At 42.2% G+C, this 14093-nt stretch overlaps 1 non-coding gene across 1 annotated transcript; it reads right to left on the bottom strand.

The window, feature by feature from the left end:
* Positions 1-11492: 11492 nt before the first annotated feature.
* LOC131221703 (small nucleolar RNA R71) lies at positions 11493-11599 on the bottom strand. The gene has a single exon (XR_009159541.1). It is a non-coding gene; the product is annotated as a small nucleolar RNA R71 (small nucleolar RNA).
* Between the last annotated feature and the right edge of the window lie 2494 nt (positions 11600-14093).

Raw genomic sequence — 14093 nt, 5'->3', positions numbered from 1 at the left:
AAGATGAATTAGACTCTACTGCGGTCGCTTCAGATGGCGATGTTGTACTTATTCTTTCAGCAGATCATGATATTTATCTCACGGCTACGATTCAGGACACCGACTGGGTGATAGACTCGAGAGCCTCGTTTCATGCGACTCTATGTAGGGAATTCTTCACAAGCTACAAGTCAGGTGACTATGGGACCGTGAAGATGGAAAATTCTGACGTATCGAAGATCATAGGGGTTGGTGATATTTGTGTGAAGACTGATGCGGGCTTCACATTAGTTCTCAGGGATGTGAGGTACATTCTAGACCTTTTCCTCAACTTGATGTCGACAGGAAGGTTGGATGATGATTGCTATGAAAGCTGATTTGTTGGTAGGCGCTGGAAGTTCATCAAGGGTTCGTTGATCGCAGCCAGAGGAAAGAAGTGTTGCACCCTTTACAAGGCAAGTGTCAATGTGTGCAAGGGTGGGTTGAACGCAGCGAAAGATTCAACTATTAACATGTGGCACAAGCGTCTAGGCCACATGAGTGATAAGGGCTTCAGCAACTAGCAACAAAGTGGCTTCTTCTAGACGTGATAGGTATACCTCTCAAAACCTGTATTGACTGTTTATCAGGGAAATAATATAGAGTTTCATTTATTAAATCTACTTCTTATGTTAATAAATTGTATGCATTAGATTTGGTTTATTCTGATGTTTGTGGTCCTATGAGGACAAAAACCTTGGGTGGGGCATTGTATTTTGTCACTTTTATAGATGATGCATCTAGGAGTGTTTGGGTTTATGCTTTGAAATCCAAGGATGAGGTCTTCAGCGTGTTTAAAATGTTTCATGCTATGGTCAAGAGAGAGATAGGTAGATCATTAAAGTGCATCCGCATTGACAATGGTGGTGAATACATGGGCGACTTCTATGATTATTGTAAGTCCCTGGGTATACGGCATGAACAGATGGTTCCCAAGACCCCCCAACATAATGGTGTGGCTGAGCGAATGAATCGCACCATTGTAGAGAGAATCAGATGCATGTTATGCCATGCAAAGTTACCCAACATGTTTTGGGGAGAAGCAATGCACACGGTAGTGTATTTAATAAATAGGTCTCCATCAGCCTTGTTGAATGGAGAAGTACCCGAGAAGGTTTGGACTGGACAAGATCCATCGTACAGTCATCTCAGGATGTTTGGATGCAGGGCATCTGTTCACGTACCAAAGGACGAGAGGTCTAAGCTCGATATGTAGATCAAGCAATGTGTGTTCTTGGGGTACGGTGATGAAAAGTTCAGCTATAGATTGTGGGATTCGACTGAAAAGAAGCTCGTCAGGAGCAGAGATGTGGTTTTCTTTAAAGACCAATGTATTGAAGATATTTAAAGACCAATGTATTGAAGATATTTGTAAGCCACAAAAGACACAGCCTAGTTCAGGAGAGCTAGAGGATATGAATCCAGTTATTCCTCCCATGGTGCCTGATGACGGGGGAGTACAACAAGGTGTAGAGGACGAGGGAGTTCCTACAGAAGATGGACCAGGGGAGCAGCCCCCACCTAATCCACCTGTTGAGCCATATGTAAGAAGGTCATCTCGGGACAGATAACCATCCAAGAGGTACTCGCCGCATGAGTACATTATGCTCATTGATGGGGGAGAGCTAGAAGATTATTTTGAGGCCCTAGATGACGAGCATAAGGGTGAGTAGTTGAAAGCTATGCAAGAGGAGATGGAATCCTTGCATAAGAACCACACCTATGATATGGTGAATTTCTTAATTAGGGTAAGAAAACTCTAAGCAATAAGTGGGTGTTCAGAAAGAAAATTGATCAGAAGAATTCACAAACGAGGTTTATGACCAGACTTATAGTGAAAGGGTTCGGTTAGAGGAAAGGTATAGACTTTGAGGAGATATTCTCACCAGTGGTGAAGATGACATTCATAAGGGTGTTACTTGGGTTAGCGGGTAGCATGGATTTAGAGATAGAGTAGTTAGATGCTAAAATTGCCTTTTTCTATGGTGACCTAGACGAAGAGATCTACATACACCAACCAAAAGGGTTCAAAGTTAAGGGTAAAGGGCATATAGTGTGTAGGGTAAGGAAGAGCTTGTATGGGCTGAAACAAGCTCCAAGGTAATGGTACAAGAAGTTTGACTTATTCATGTTAAAGCATAGATATGACAGAATAGAGTCGGACTACTATGTGTTCACGTGCAAGTTCTTAGATGGTGATTTCTTAGTTCTGCTGTTATATGTTGATGACATGCTCATCATGGGTAAAGACATCAAGAAGATCAATGGGCTGAAACAGGAGTTGGGTAAGTCGTTTACAATGAAAGACTTGGGCCCGGCTAAACAGATCATAGGAATGGAGATAACCCGTGACAGAAGTAGCAAAAAGCTTTGGTTGTCACAAGAGCGGTATATTGAGAAAGTCCTAGAGCGGTTCAATATGAATGCAGTGAAGTCGGTCAATACTCTACTTGATGGTCACTTCAAATTGAGTGACAGGCAGTGTCCCAAGACAAAGGCAGATGTGGATGAGATGTAGACGATACCCTACGCATTAGCAGTAGAAAGTTTAATGTATGTTATAGTGTATACGCGCTTAAATATAGCATATGCGGTTGGTGTTGCTCGCCGGTATCTTGCCAATCTTGGCAAAGAACATTGGGCAGTGGTGAAATGGATACTGCGGTATCAAAGAGGCTCATATAGGTTAAGCCTATCCTACGGTGACAGAAAACCTGTGTTAGAGGGCTACACGGATGCAAATATGACAGGTGACATAGACTCCAGGAAGTCTACATCAGGGTTCATGTTCACGTTTGCAGGGGAAGCGGTCTCTTGGCGGAGCAAGCTATAGATGGTCGTAGCATTGTCGATGTCAGAGACCGAGTACATTGTAGTCATAGAGGCATGTAAATAGATGCTTTGGATGAAGAGGTTCCTATAGGAACTTAGCCTGAAGCAGGTGTAGCACGTGGTCTATTGCGATAGTCAAAGTGCTATACACTTGAGCAAGAATCCAAGTCAAAACACATAGAGATTCGGTATCACTGGATCAGGGATACTTTGGAACAAAAGGTGTTACAGCTTGAGGAGGTCCACAAGGACGATAATGGGTCAGACATAATGACCAAGGCTTTGCTCAAGGGCAAGTTTGAGGTTTGTAGAAACCTGGCTGGCTTGAAGATGACGGATTTCTCCTGAGTAAAAAAGGAAGAGATTTGATGGGAATTTTCTCCTCAGGCTCGACCGGTCGAGGGTGGTACTCGACCAGTCAGGGATGGCTCGACTCAAAGTCCAGTGATCAATTGTGTTAATTCTTCCGCGCTACTCGATCAGTCGAGGGCCCACTCGACCGGTCAAGGACCCTGCTCGACTAGTCGAGGTTATATAGATTTTAGTCCGGATTTGGTGCGGACTGTGTAAATTTGAGGCGGTTTCGCAAGATGTGAAAAAGGGAGTTGCCTAAACTATAAATAGGGGTCTTAGGGTTATTCTAGGATAATGCAAGAGAGTTTCCTAAAGTTTTACATGGGTTTGCTAAAGGGTTTAGGGCTATTAAAGGGTGAGAGAAAGAGAAAGAGATAGAGGAAGCTTGTGGAAGGGAGGTTCTGCTCGTAGAGGTGATCTACTTTGCAGTCGATGTCTCAGCACTTTTACATCCTCGTGATCAGTGAGATTTCTCCATTTTTATTATTCTCTTATTGTTTATCCACTCCTGCATGAGTTAAGAAGGTTTGATTCAAGCGGTGTGTGCTTGTGATCGGTTATAATATTCTACTTCATAGTAAATTATTGCTCTGGACGAGGTCCTGTGGTTTTTACCTCTTTGAGGGTTTTCCACGTAAAAATCTCTTGTGTCGTGTGGTTTTTACTTTGATTTATTTCATTGCTTTATTATCCCATGATTTTGGTGTTTTTGGGAGCTAAATCCTAATGTTCTGTGCAACGGCTCCCAACATGAGATTCTAGAGATCCCACACTAGATCCCGAAAAGAGCTTGTCCTCTATAAGAGTCCATAAACACGAAACCTAAGAACAACCAACTTAAGGAGGGTACATAGGACAAGAATAGCCACCAATTTGTAAAAATATGTTGCGCAGCATGCCAACCACGCAGTGAACCGAGATCTAATCTCTAGTCTCACCCACAAATGATAAACAAGAAGAAATATAGACTAGAAATAGAATCAAAGCATTTCAAACAAATCACAAGACAAGATATACATGGAAAAACCCCAAACAAGGGTAAAAACTACGGATGCAAGCTTCCACTATGAAATAAAATGAAGATTACAAGGTAATATACTAACCTCTCCCTTAGAAGTACAGAGAAAAATCCTTTGCCCACACCTTAGAATTATTTTCCATCACCTAAAAAAGCTTTCCCATACCCTAGAAAAGCCCTAGGGACACCTATTTATAGTTTAAGAAACTTTCCTTTCGCACCTCTACGAAAACTGACTCAAATTTTCGCCGTCCGTATCAAATTCGGACTCAAATCTGCGTAAGCTTGACTGGTCATGTGGAGTCTTCGACCAGTTAAGCTGTACCTTGGACCAGTTGAGCACATCCCATGACTGGTCGAGCACCTCGAAAATCCAAAATCTCAATTCGCTGGAAAACGAGTCGAGCCAGTCCACGACTGGTTGAGTAGGTCGACCGGTCTAGCAGGTCACTCGACCGGTCGAGCGGCCGGCTAGATGTGGCTCGACATCTCAATAATCTCTCACTTAGAGACACATCATTGTAAACCTTCGCCTTCTACATCCGAAGTACACCACCTCCCCGTTTTCAAGCCTGAAGACCAATAAAAAATGAACAGAGCTTCAGCTTCTCTCGTGTGACCGCCTTGGTCATCATATCCGCAGGAGTCTCACTTGTATAAATCTTCTCCAGAGTAATCGATCTATCTTCCAGCAACGAACATATGAAGTGATATCTGATGTCAATATACTTAGTCCTTGAATGAAAGGCTGAATTCTTAGCCAAGTGTATTGCATTTTGACTGTCACTGTACAGCTTGCTTCTTACCCAACTCTTCCATGAAACCTTGCATCTATACCATCTCCTTGCATACATCTGTAGCTGCAACATATTTTGCTTCCATTGTACTGATAAATACTATCTTCTGTAACTGAGAGACCCAACTGACTGCAGCACTACCCAGAGAAAAAACATAACCTGTAATCCTTCTTTTGCTATCGATATCTCCTGCCAAATCTGAATCCACGTAGTCTTGTAGCTTGATTTTCGATCCACCATAGCATAGGCCAACATCCTTAGTACCTACCAGGTATCTGAGGATCCACTTCACAGCTTCCCAATGTTCCCTCCCGGGGTTGTTCATGAACCTGCTAACAACCCCATTGCTTGAGTAATGTCTGGCCTTGTGCTCACCACAGCATACATGAGACTCCCAATAGCTGACGCATATGGAACTTTAGCCATGTAGTCCTATTTCTCCTGCGTCTTTGCCCCTTGCTCCTTAGATAGCTTGAAGTGGTTGGCTAATGGAGTGCTAACTGGCTTAGCACCTCCCATATTGAATCGATCAAGTACCTTGGCTATATACTCTGCTTGTGATAAAATTATTTTCTTGTTTTCCCTGTCACGCTTTATCCTCATGCCTAAGATTTGTTTTGCATCTCCTAAATCCTTCATGGTAAATTCTCTAGACGGTTGTCTTTTGAGATCTGAGATATCCTTCATGCTTGAACCGGCCACAAGTATATCATCAACATATAAAAAAATGATGATGTACGATGTATCAAACTTCTTCAAATAGCAACAGTGGTCTGCATGACATCTCCTAAAACCGTTTTCCAATATGAAACTGTTGAACTTCTTGTACCACTGGATCAGGGCCTACTTCAAGCCATATAGACCTTTCTTCAGTCTGCACACCTTGTTATCCTTTCCTGGTAACACGTATCCTGCCCGCTAATGCATATATATCTCTTCTTCAAGGTCCTCATGAAGAAAGACTTTCTTAACACCTAGCTGCTCTAGATGTAAGTCCTCTGTTAGCCACTATACTCAAGATCATGCGAATCGTAGACATTTTCACTACCGGTGAAAATATTTCAGTGAAATCGATACTTGCCTTTTGTTGAAACCCTTTTATAACTAATCTAGCCTTGTACCGTTTCAAACCATCGTACTCCTCCTTCAATCTATAAACTCACTTGTTATAAAGAGCTTTCTTACTCTTGGGGTAGAGTTACTAGCTCCTATGTACGATTAGACTCAAGAGAGTCCATTTCATCATCCATGGCCTGCTCCCACTTAACCTGTGTATCTGAATATAATGCCTCTTCAGAACACTCTGGTTTACCATTATCTATTAGCAGTAGATAATGTAAGGAGGGTGAGTATTGGACTGTGGGTCTCCTCTCCCGAGTGGACCTCCTCACAGCCGGTGTTTGTAGCTCTGCCTCATAATGCTCCTGTGCATGATCATCCTATGGCGCTGTAACACCCATGTCTAGTAACTCTTCCAACTCTACGAATTCTTTCTCCTCGTCCTTATTTTCCTGCACACTGTCCTTATGCATCACTTTTTCATTGAAGATTACGTCCTTACTTCTGATGATTTTCCTATTTTCTACATCTCAAAACCTGTAGCTAAAATCATGCTACCCATAGCTTATAAACGTACACCTCCTGGACTTCGTATCTAGCTTGTTTCTGTACTCTACATCAATGTGAACATATGAAGTGCAATCGAACACTCTGAGATGTGCAAGGTTCACTTCTTTCCCAGTCCATGTTTCTTCTGGTAGCCCACCATCCAATAGTGCTGAGGGACTTCTATTGATGAGATATGCGACAGTATTCACAGCATCTACCAAAAAGGTCTTGGGCAACCCTGCATGTAACCTCATGCTCCTGGTGCGCTCAAGGATGGTCCTGTTAATGTGCTCAACCACACCATCCTGTTGTGGTGTCCCTGGAATCATTTTCTAATGTTTGATTCCATTTGGTGTACAATACTCCTCAAACCTCTTATCACAGTATTCTCCCCCATTATCAGATCTGAGACATTTTACTGTTTTACCTGTCTCGTTTTCTACCATAAATTTTCATTTATTAAATACATCAAATATATCAGATTTATGCTTTAAGAAATATACTCATAGTTTTCTACTAGCATCATCAATAAAAAAAAAATGTAAGCCACTAAGAGATGATACCTGTGCCGGTCCTCACACATCAGTATGTACAAGCTCCAACAGATGCGTCTTTAGAGCGCGTTCTGTCTTCTTGAAACTTACCCTTTTCTGCTTGCCATACACGCAGTCCTCGTAGAATTTCAAGTGAATAGATTTTAGCCCTAGTAGCTTCTCTTTTGACAATAGCACTTTCATCTCTTTCTCACTCATATGTCCTAACCTCTGATGCTATAACTGCCCATTCACTCCAGTTGATGCGACTGCGAGTGAACTATACGATCCTGAAGTCACGTACAAAATACCTTCCTTTTTGCCTCGAGATATCACTAAAGCACCTTTAGTAATCTTCTAGGAATCACTGGTGAATGTCGTCATATAACCGGTATCAGCCAACTGGCCCATTGAGATTAAGTTCCGTCTCAAACTTGGTACATGTCTGACATCCTTCAATTTCAAAGTCGTTCCGTCTTTCTAATTGACATGAATGTCTCCCTTTCCAACAATACTGCATGGCTCATCATCACTCAGGTAGACTCTCCCAAAGTCACCTAACACATAATCACGTAGAACTTCCTTACATGAAGTGGCATAAAACGAAGTACCTGAGTCTATAACCCAAGACTCAATATTCGCATCAAGAGACAAGATCAACACTTCTGTGTCACTCTCCTCAGAAAGATTCACTGAATCCTTCCTGCCTTTAGAGCTTCCTTCTTGTTTCTTGAGCGCTGTTGAGGGTCAAATATTGCATATCAGACCCCAGTTATTGCCAGGATTTACAAACATAGTATGGTTTAACGGCCTAATTTAATCATGTTTGTGATGCAGGGCGTATTCACAAGCCTGGACTGGAAAAGGGTGCTAAAAGCATGGATTTAACAGTCTGAAGTCACCAAGGCAAGCAACGGACCCTAGGAGATCAAGATCAACAGATTTGCACGCCAGGGATCCAAGAAAATCGAGGAATTGAAGCTCAAGTGACCTGAAAAGTGTCCAGAATGCAAGATCATAAGGTTCCCACCATCTGATCAGTTCAAAACTCCATACGTGGCCTGAAGACCATAAATGAACCGTACACGTAAAATTTCAGCTCCTGGATCACTGTGGAAGTGGCCCAACGGTCAGATCCGCCCATAAACAGTTAATTCTGGGCCCACTTGAGATCTGGATATGCTTGAAGTTTTTCTCAACCCATTATATGAGGTGATGGACGGAACGGATTTCTCATTAACATCTCTGTGGGGCCCCGCCTGTGATGAATGTGCATAACATCACGTGCACCAGCCGTGCACCCGTGCACTCAAAGTCGGTCAGCGCGCTGGCGCTGACCGACTCAAACTCAAAATTTTCAAATTACGCAACAGCGTAACGCTGCCCGACCGTCAGTTCTGCTTGTGGGCTCCACACATCATGCATAGCATCAATCGGGACCGTCCATTGTGTGCGTAGGTGGGGTATTTACCTCACCAAGGCGGCCTTTTGAGACCATGTAAAATATTACAGAATCCTAACCGTTAAAGGCATGATGAACGGCTGAGTAGAAAATCTTGTGTACCCCTTCGATTTCACTCCAAAAATATACCTTCCTGACTAAAATTTCGAGGGGAAACCAGTGGACGGCGTGGATTTCCCAAAACGAAAGCTATGTGGGCCCCACCATCAGCCAGCGCAAGTGCGTAACGCACTCTGTTTCGCGATCGGACACCGTCCGGTTTTCACGGCGAGTTGTGCGCTCGTGGGGGCGATCGGACGGACGATCTGAACCGTTCATCATGTAGGACTGCCCGAAAACTCCCAGAGGACGTTGTCCTTTTGAAAAAAACAAAGAAGAAGAAGCGCGGAAACGCCGCATTCATGACTGTGTGAGGCATTGTCGCAGCAAAGGGCGTGCAAAGTCCAACTCTGGCAGGGTCTCTCTCCAAAAATAAAACTCCGTCTACTGCCCTTGGCAACTATAAAATAGAGGAGGAGACAGGGATCAAGGGGGCTCGGTTTTGGTTTTGTTCGTTTGGGAGGATTGAAGGAAGAAAGGAAGAAACATGAAGACGTTTTTTTCTGCTGGCCGAGACGTGAGGAGAAAGAGAGTTTGGGGCTGGAACGTGAGCTGAGGAGGCCGGCTGGAACCAGAAACGTGGCTTGGTTAGGGCGAAAACGTGAAGGAGCAGGAGGAAGCAAAAGCAGTTATTTTTCTTCTGCTGTAACGTGGCACATGAGCTGAGAGAGAGACCTGGTTCTCCTTCTATTCTTTCTCTTTTTATTTTCTAAGTTCAGCCACATCATGCCTATGTGTGGCTAAACCCCTTAGCTAGGGCTAAGAGGTGAAGCCTGTAGCGAGATAGGAGATTCTACTTTGTGCCTTTAATTCATAAACTGAATTTGATTTAGTTGATTATTAAAGGAATATTTTTTAGTCTTTTATGGTCTGTTGTGACTGAAATTACAATGGGTTTGCAATGGCTTTGAATATTTTCTTCCCCTTTTTATGTTTATGAAGTCAGGAAGCCCTGTTGTTCATCATTGCTCCATGGGCATGGTAGGATAACAGTACCCTTCCTGATCCTCATACATTGTTGATTGGTTGGTAATTAGTTTAATCCTGTTGCTTGCTTTGTCTCCTGGGTATGGTTAGATGATGGAATTCATTCTAATTCATATACCCTTCACCTCTTGAAAACTATATCAAAGGAAGTCTAGTTAAATTCCATGATTTCTGAAGCAGGCATAATTTCTCCCTGATCTCTACAAGTGGATCCTCTGAATCCCTAGTTTCCTTCCTCTGAATTCCTTAAAGTTTTAGATAATTGTTCCATAATTATTTCTTAAATTCTACTTGGTTTAGATCACATCTTAGTCTAGTTCTAGTTCTACTTGGTTTTAGATAACGTATAGATATCAGTCCCTGTGGATTCGACCTCGGTCTTACCGAGTTTATTACTACATCACAATCCTGCACTTGGGGTGTGAACAAGTTTTTGGCGCCGTTGCTGGGGACTGACGGTTACGATTCTCTAAAATTAATTGGTTTTAGGATTAGTTTAAGATTAGGATTTTACTAACCTTAGTTTTTTATTTATTTTTATTTGAGTTCAAAACTAACTTGTTTCTTGTTTTATAGGATCTTGACATAAGTTTCTCAATTGGTAATTCCTTCCTAATCTCTCTACCTTTTCCTATTTTTAGAATTAGGGTTTAAATTTTAGAAATTTTCTAACTCTAGTATTTCTCTATTTGTAGGAAATAGTTTACTTTTAGAAACTTTCCTCTTTTGTTTTTAGAAACTAGGTTAGTTATTCCCATTTTCTGAGATTAACCTTCTATTCTTGTTCTCTAGTAACTTTCTAATTCTAACTCTCTTAGAATCTAATTTGTTTCCTAATTTATTTTTAGAATTTTTGTTTAGAAACTAACCTTCCTATTTTGTAGGCCTTTAAGATAGAAATTTCTAATTCGGTAAGCTCCTTTCTTACTTTCTATTTTTCAGTTCTCTTTTAATAATTTACTTTCTAGTTTAGGTCTTTCCTAATTTATTTTAGAAATTTCCACTTTCTTTTAAGAATTCCTTCTTTTAGAAATTAATTTACTGTCATTTTCCTTTTAAAGGATCGTTCTTCTCTTTTTAGAATCTAACTTATTTTTGTTTTATTTTGCAGGTTTTTAACTTAGGACTCCAATTTGGTAATTTCTTTCCAACTCTCCCTCTCTTTCCTTTTTCTTTTCCTTTCTTAGGATTAGGCTTTGAATTTGATTGAGGGCTGCGAGTGTTTCATGCCCAAGTGGGCCCGTGACGACACTCGACGTCTCTTGACTGAAGGAGGATTGGTTGAGGGGTTGACTATCCATCGCAGGATTAGACACCGCTCGAAATCCCCTGAGTTAACTGAGGTTATGGCTGAAGACCAACCTCCTCTACTTCCACCTAGGGGGGAGGATACCCAAGATGAAAATGAGGTGCAACAAGCACCCCCGCCTCGTACTTTACGAGATTATCTACAACCGGCGGGAGTGAGTACGCCCTCATGCATGATTTTTCCTGAAAACACAGGACAAATGGACATCAAGCCAGGAGTTATTCAACTCCTTCCCAAATTCCATGGACTTGAATCAGAGAGTCCATATTTACATTTGAAAGAGTTCGATGAGATTATAGCTACATTATGTTTTCCTAATGTATCTGAGGATACAATTAGGCTGAAACTCTTTCCTTTTTCCTTAAAAGAGAAAGCTAAGACGTGGTTACATTCACTGCGTCCTAGATCCATTGGCACATGGAACGACATGCAGAGGGAATTCATAAAAAAATTCTTCCCACATCATAAAACGATTACCCTCAGAAAAGCAATCATGAACTTTGCCCAAAAGGAAGATGAAACATTCTTCCAATGTTGGGAAAGGTTCAAAGATTTGGTCAGTTCATACCCACAACATGGATTTGAAACGTGGCGCATTACAAATTTTTTCTACGATGGATTGACATCTTCCATGCGCCAAATGGTCGAGACAATGTGCAATGGAGAGTTCATTAATAAAGATGTCGACGAGGTATGGGACTACCTCGACAGCCTGGCTGAAAAAACACAATCTTGGGACTATTACCCAAAGTCGAACACCACGTCTAAGCCGACTCAATTAAAGGAGAAAGGTGGATTATATCTCTTGAAAGAAGAGGATGATCTCAAGTGTAAAGTGACTACGCTCATAAGGAAAGTTGAGGCCATGGAAGGAAAGAAGGATAAGGTCAATGAAGTTGTTTGCGGCATTTGTGATTGCAACATTCACACAACTGAAAACTGTCCTACAATACCCGCCTTTCGAGGAGTGTTGAATGAACAAGCCAATGCCGTAAACAACTATCAAAGACCTTTTACTGGACCTAACTCCAATACATACAATCCTGGCTGGAAAAATCATCCAAACTTTAGTTGGAGGAACGGACAAATGGCTACTCCTCCAGGTTTCTTCAATCAAAATCCAAATCAAGTGAAACCTCAAGAGGAACTGGTTCAAAATCCCATACAAGAGCTGGCTCAGGCAATGCAGGGAATTACAGATTTTATGCAAAAGATAGATTCTCGTATGACGGTTATAGAAAAGGGGATGCTTCCTGCACAACCTCTCCCCAATCCTAAACCGCAGTGCGAGATTAATGATCCCAGCTCTTAAAATCAGATGGGGCACGCTAAATCCATCACCACTCTTAGGAGTGGAAAGATCATTGATAAAACTCTTCCGGTTAGGCCCGAAAAGCCTCAAGAACCAGAAGAGGACAACAATGATGGAGCTAGTGATGCCCCACAAAAATTAGAACCGGAACTTCTAGAGAAGCCAGTTGCTCCATTCCCCCAACGGTTGGTCTCACCAAAACCTCTCTCTAACTCTCAAGATATCCTAGAGGTGTTGAAACAGGTGAAAGTCAACATTCCTCTACTTGATGTCGTTAAACAGATACCTTCATATGCCAAATTCCTGAAAGACTTATGCACGACCAAAAGATGAAAAATTATTCAAAAGAAAATCTTCTTGACTGAGAAAGTGAGTGCCATCCTGAAGCAAGACGTGCCACAGAAATTCAAGGATCCCGGTAACCCAACCATATCATATGTAATCGGGAACCATCGAATTGATCATGCACTTCTTGACTTAGGAGCAAGCGTCAATCTGATTCCCTACTCGGTATACAAACAGTTAGGTTTGGGTGAATTAAAACCCACCCTAACCACACTACAACTTGCTGATCGCTCTGTTCGTGTACCAAGAGGGATAATTGAGGATGTGTTAGTCCAGGTCGATAGATTTTACTACCCTGTAGATTTTATCATCCTGGACACCGAACCCATCAATAACATGAGCACTCAGATTCCCGTCATTCTTGGTCGCCCATTCCTTGCCACGTCAAATGCAATTATCAATTGCAGGAATGGTGTCATGACTATGTCTTTTGGAAATTTGACATTGGAGTCAAACATTTTTTTCAATAACGGCAGCAACTCAGAGGATGATGACGATTTTCACGATATTAACATGATTGACTCTTTCGTGGAAGATACGACACCTCTGACCTTATCCTCCGACCATCTAGAGACATGCCTGACCCACTCCCATGATTTTGATGATGACATGCTTAGGGAGACGTGTGCCTTGCTTGATACTGCACCGATACTTGAAGTTAACTGGTGGAGGCCACAATTTGAAAAATTGCCACAAACCGATGTAGTGCCTCTACCGTCTAACCTCAAGCCGCCGAAGCTTAACCTAAAACCTTTGCCCTCTGATTTGAAATATGCCTATTTAGGTCAAGATAAGACATACCCGGTGGTGATCTCTGCCCACCTGGAGAAAGAACAGGAGAGTATGCTCATATCTACTCTCATTGAGCATAAAGGAGCCCTGGGATGGACGATAGTGGACCTCAAGGGAATCGATCCCTCGATTTGTACTCACCACATATATCTTAAGGATAATGCAAAAACCGCTCGGCAACCACAACATAGACTAAATCTAAACATGAAGGAAGTGGTTAAGGCCGAGGTTCTTAAACTATTGGACGTGGGTATTATATACCCTATATCTGATAGTCAATGGGTGAGTCCAACTCAAGTGGTCCCTAAGAAGTCCGGAATCACCATCGTAGCCAATGTTAATAATGAACTCGTGCCAACTAGAGTCACTACTGGTTGGAGAATGTGCATTGACTACAGGAAGTTGAATACCGTCACGAGGAAAGACCACTTTCCTTTACCATTCATTGATCAGATCCTGGAAAGGTTAGCTGGTCATTCCTATTACAGTTTCCTTGACGGGTATTCGGGCTACAACCAGATAGAGATAGCCCCTGAAGACCAGGAAAATACCACATTTACATGTCCCTACGGCACCTTTGCCTATCGAAGGATGCCATTCGGGCTATGTAATGCCCCTGCCACCTTT

The sequence above is a fragment of the Magnolia sinica genome, chromosome 1, assembly GCF_029962835.1.
Source record: "Magnolia sinica isolate HGM2019 chromosome 1, MsV1, whole genome shotgun sequence".
Taxonomy (NCBI): Eukaryota; Viridiplantae; Streptophyta; class Magnoliopsida; order Magnoliales; family Magnoliaceae; genus Magnolia; species Magnolia sinica.
The sequence above is the reverse complement of the archived record's forward strand: the minus strand, read 5'-3'. Positions and strand labels throughout refer to the sequence as shown.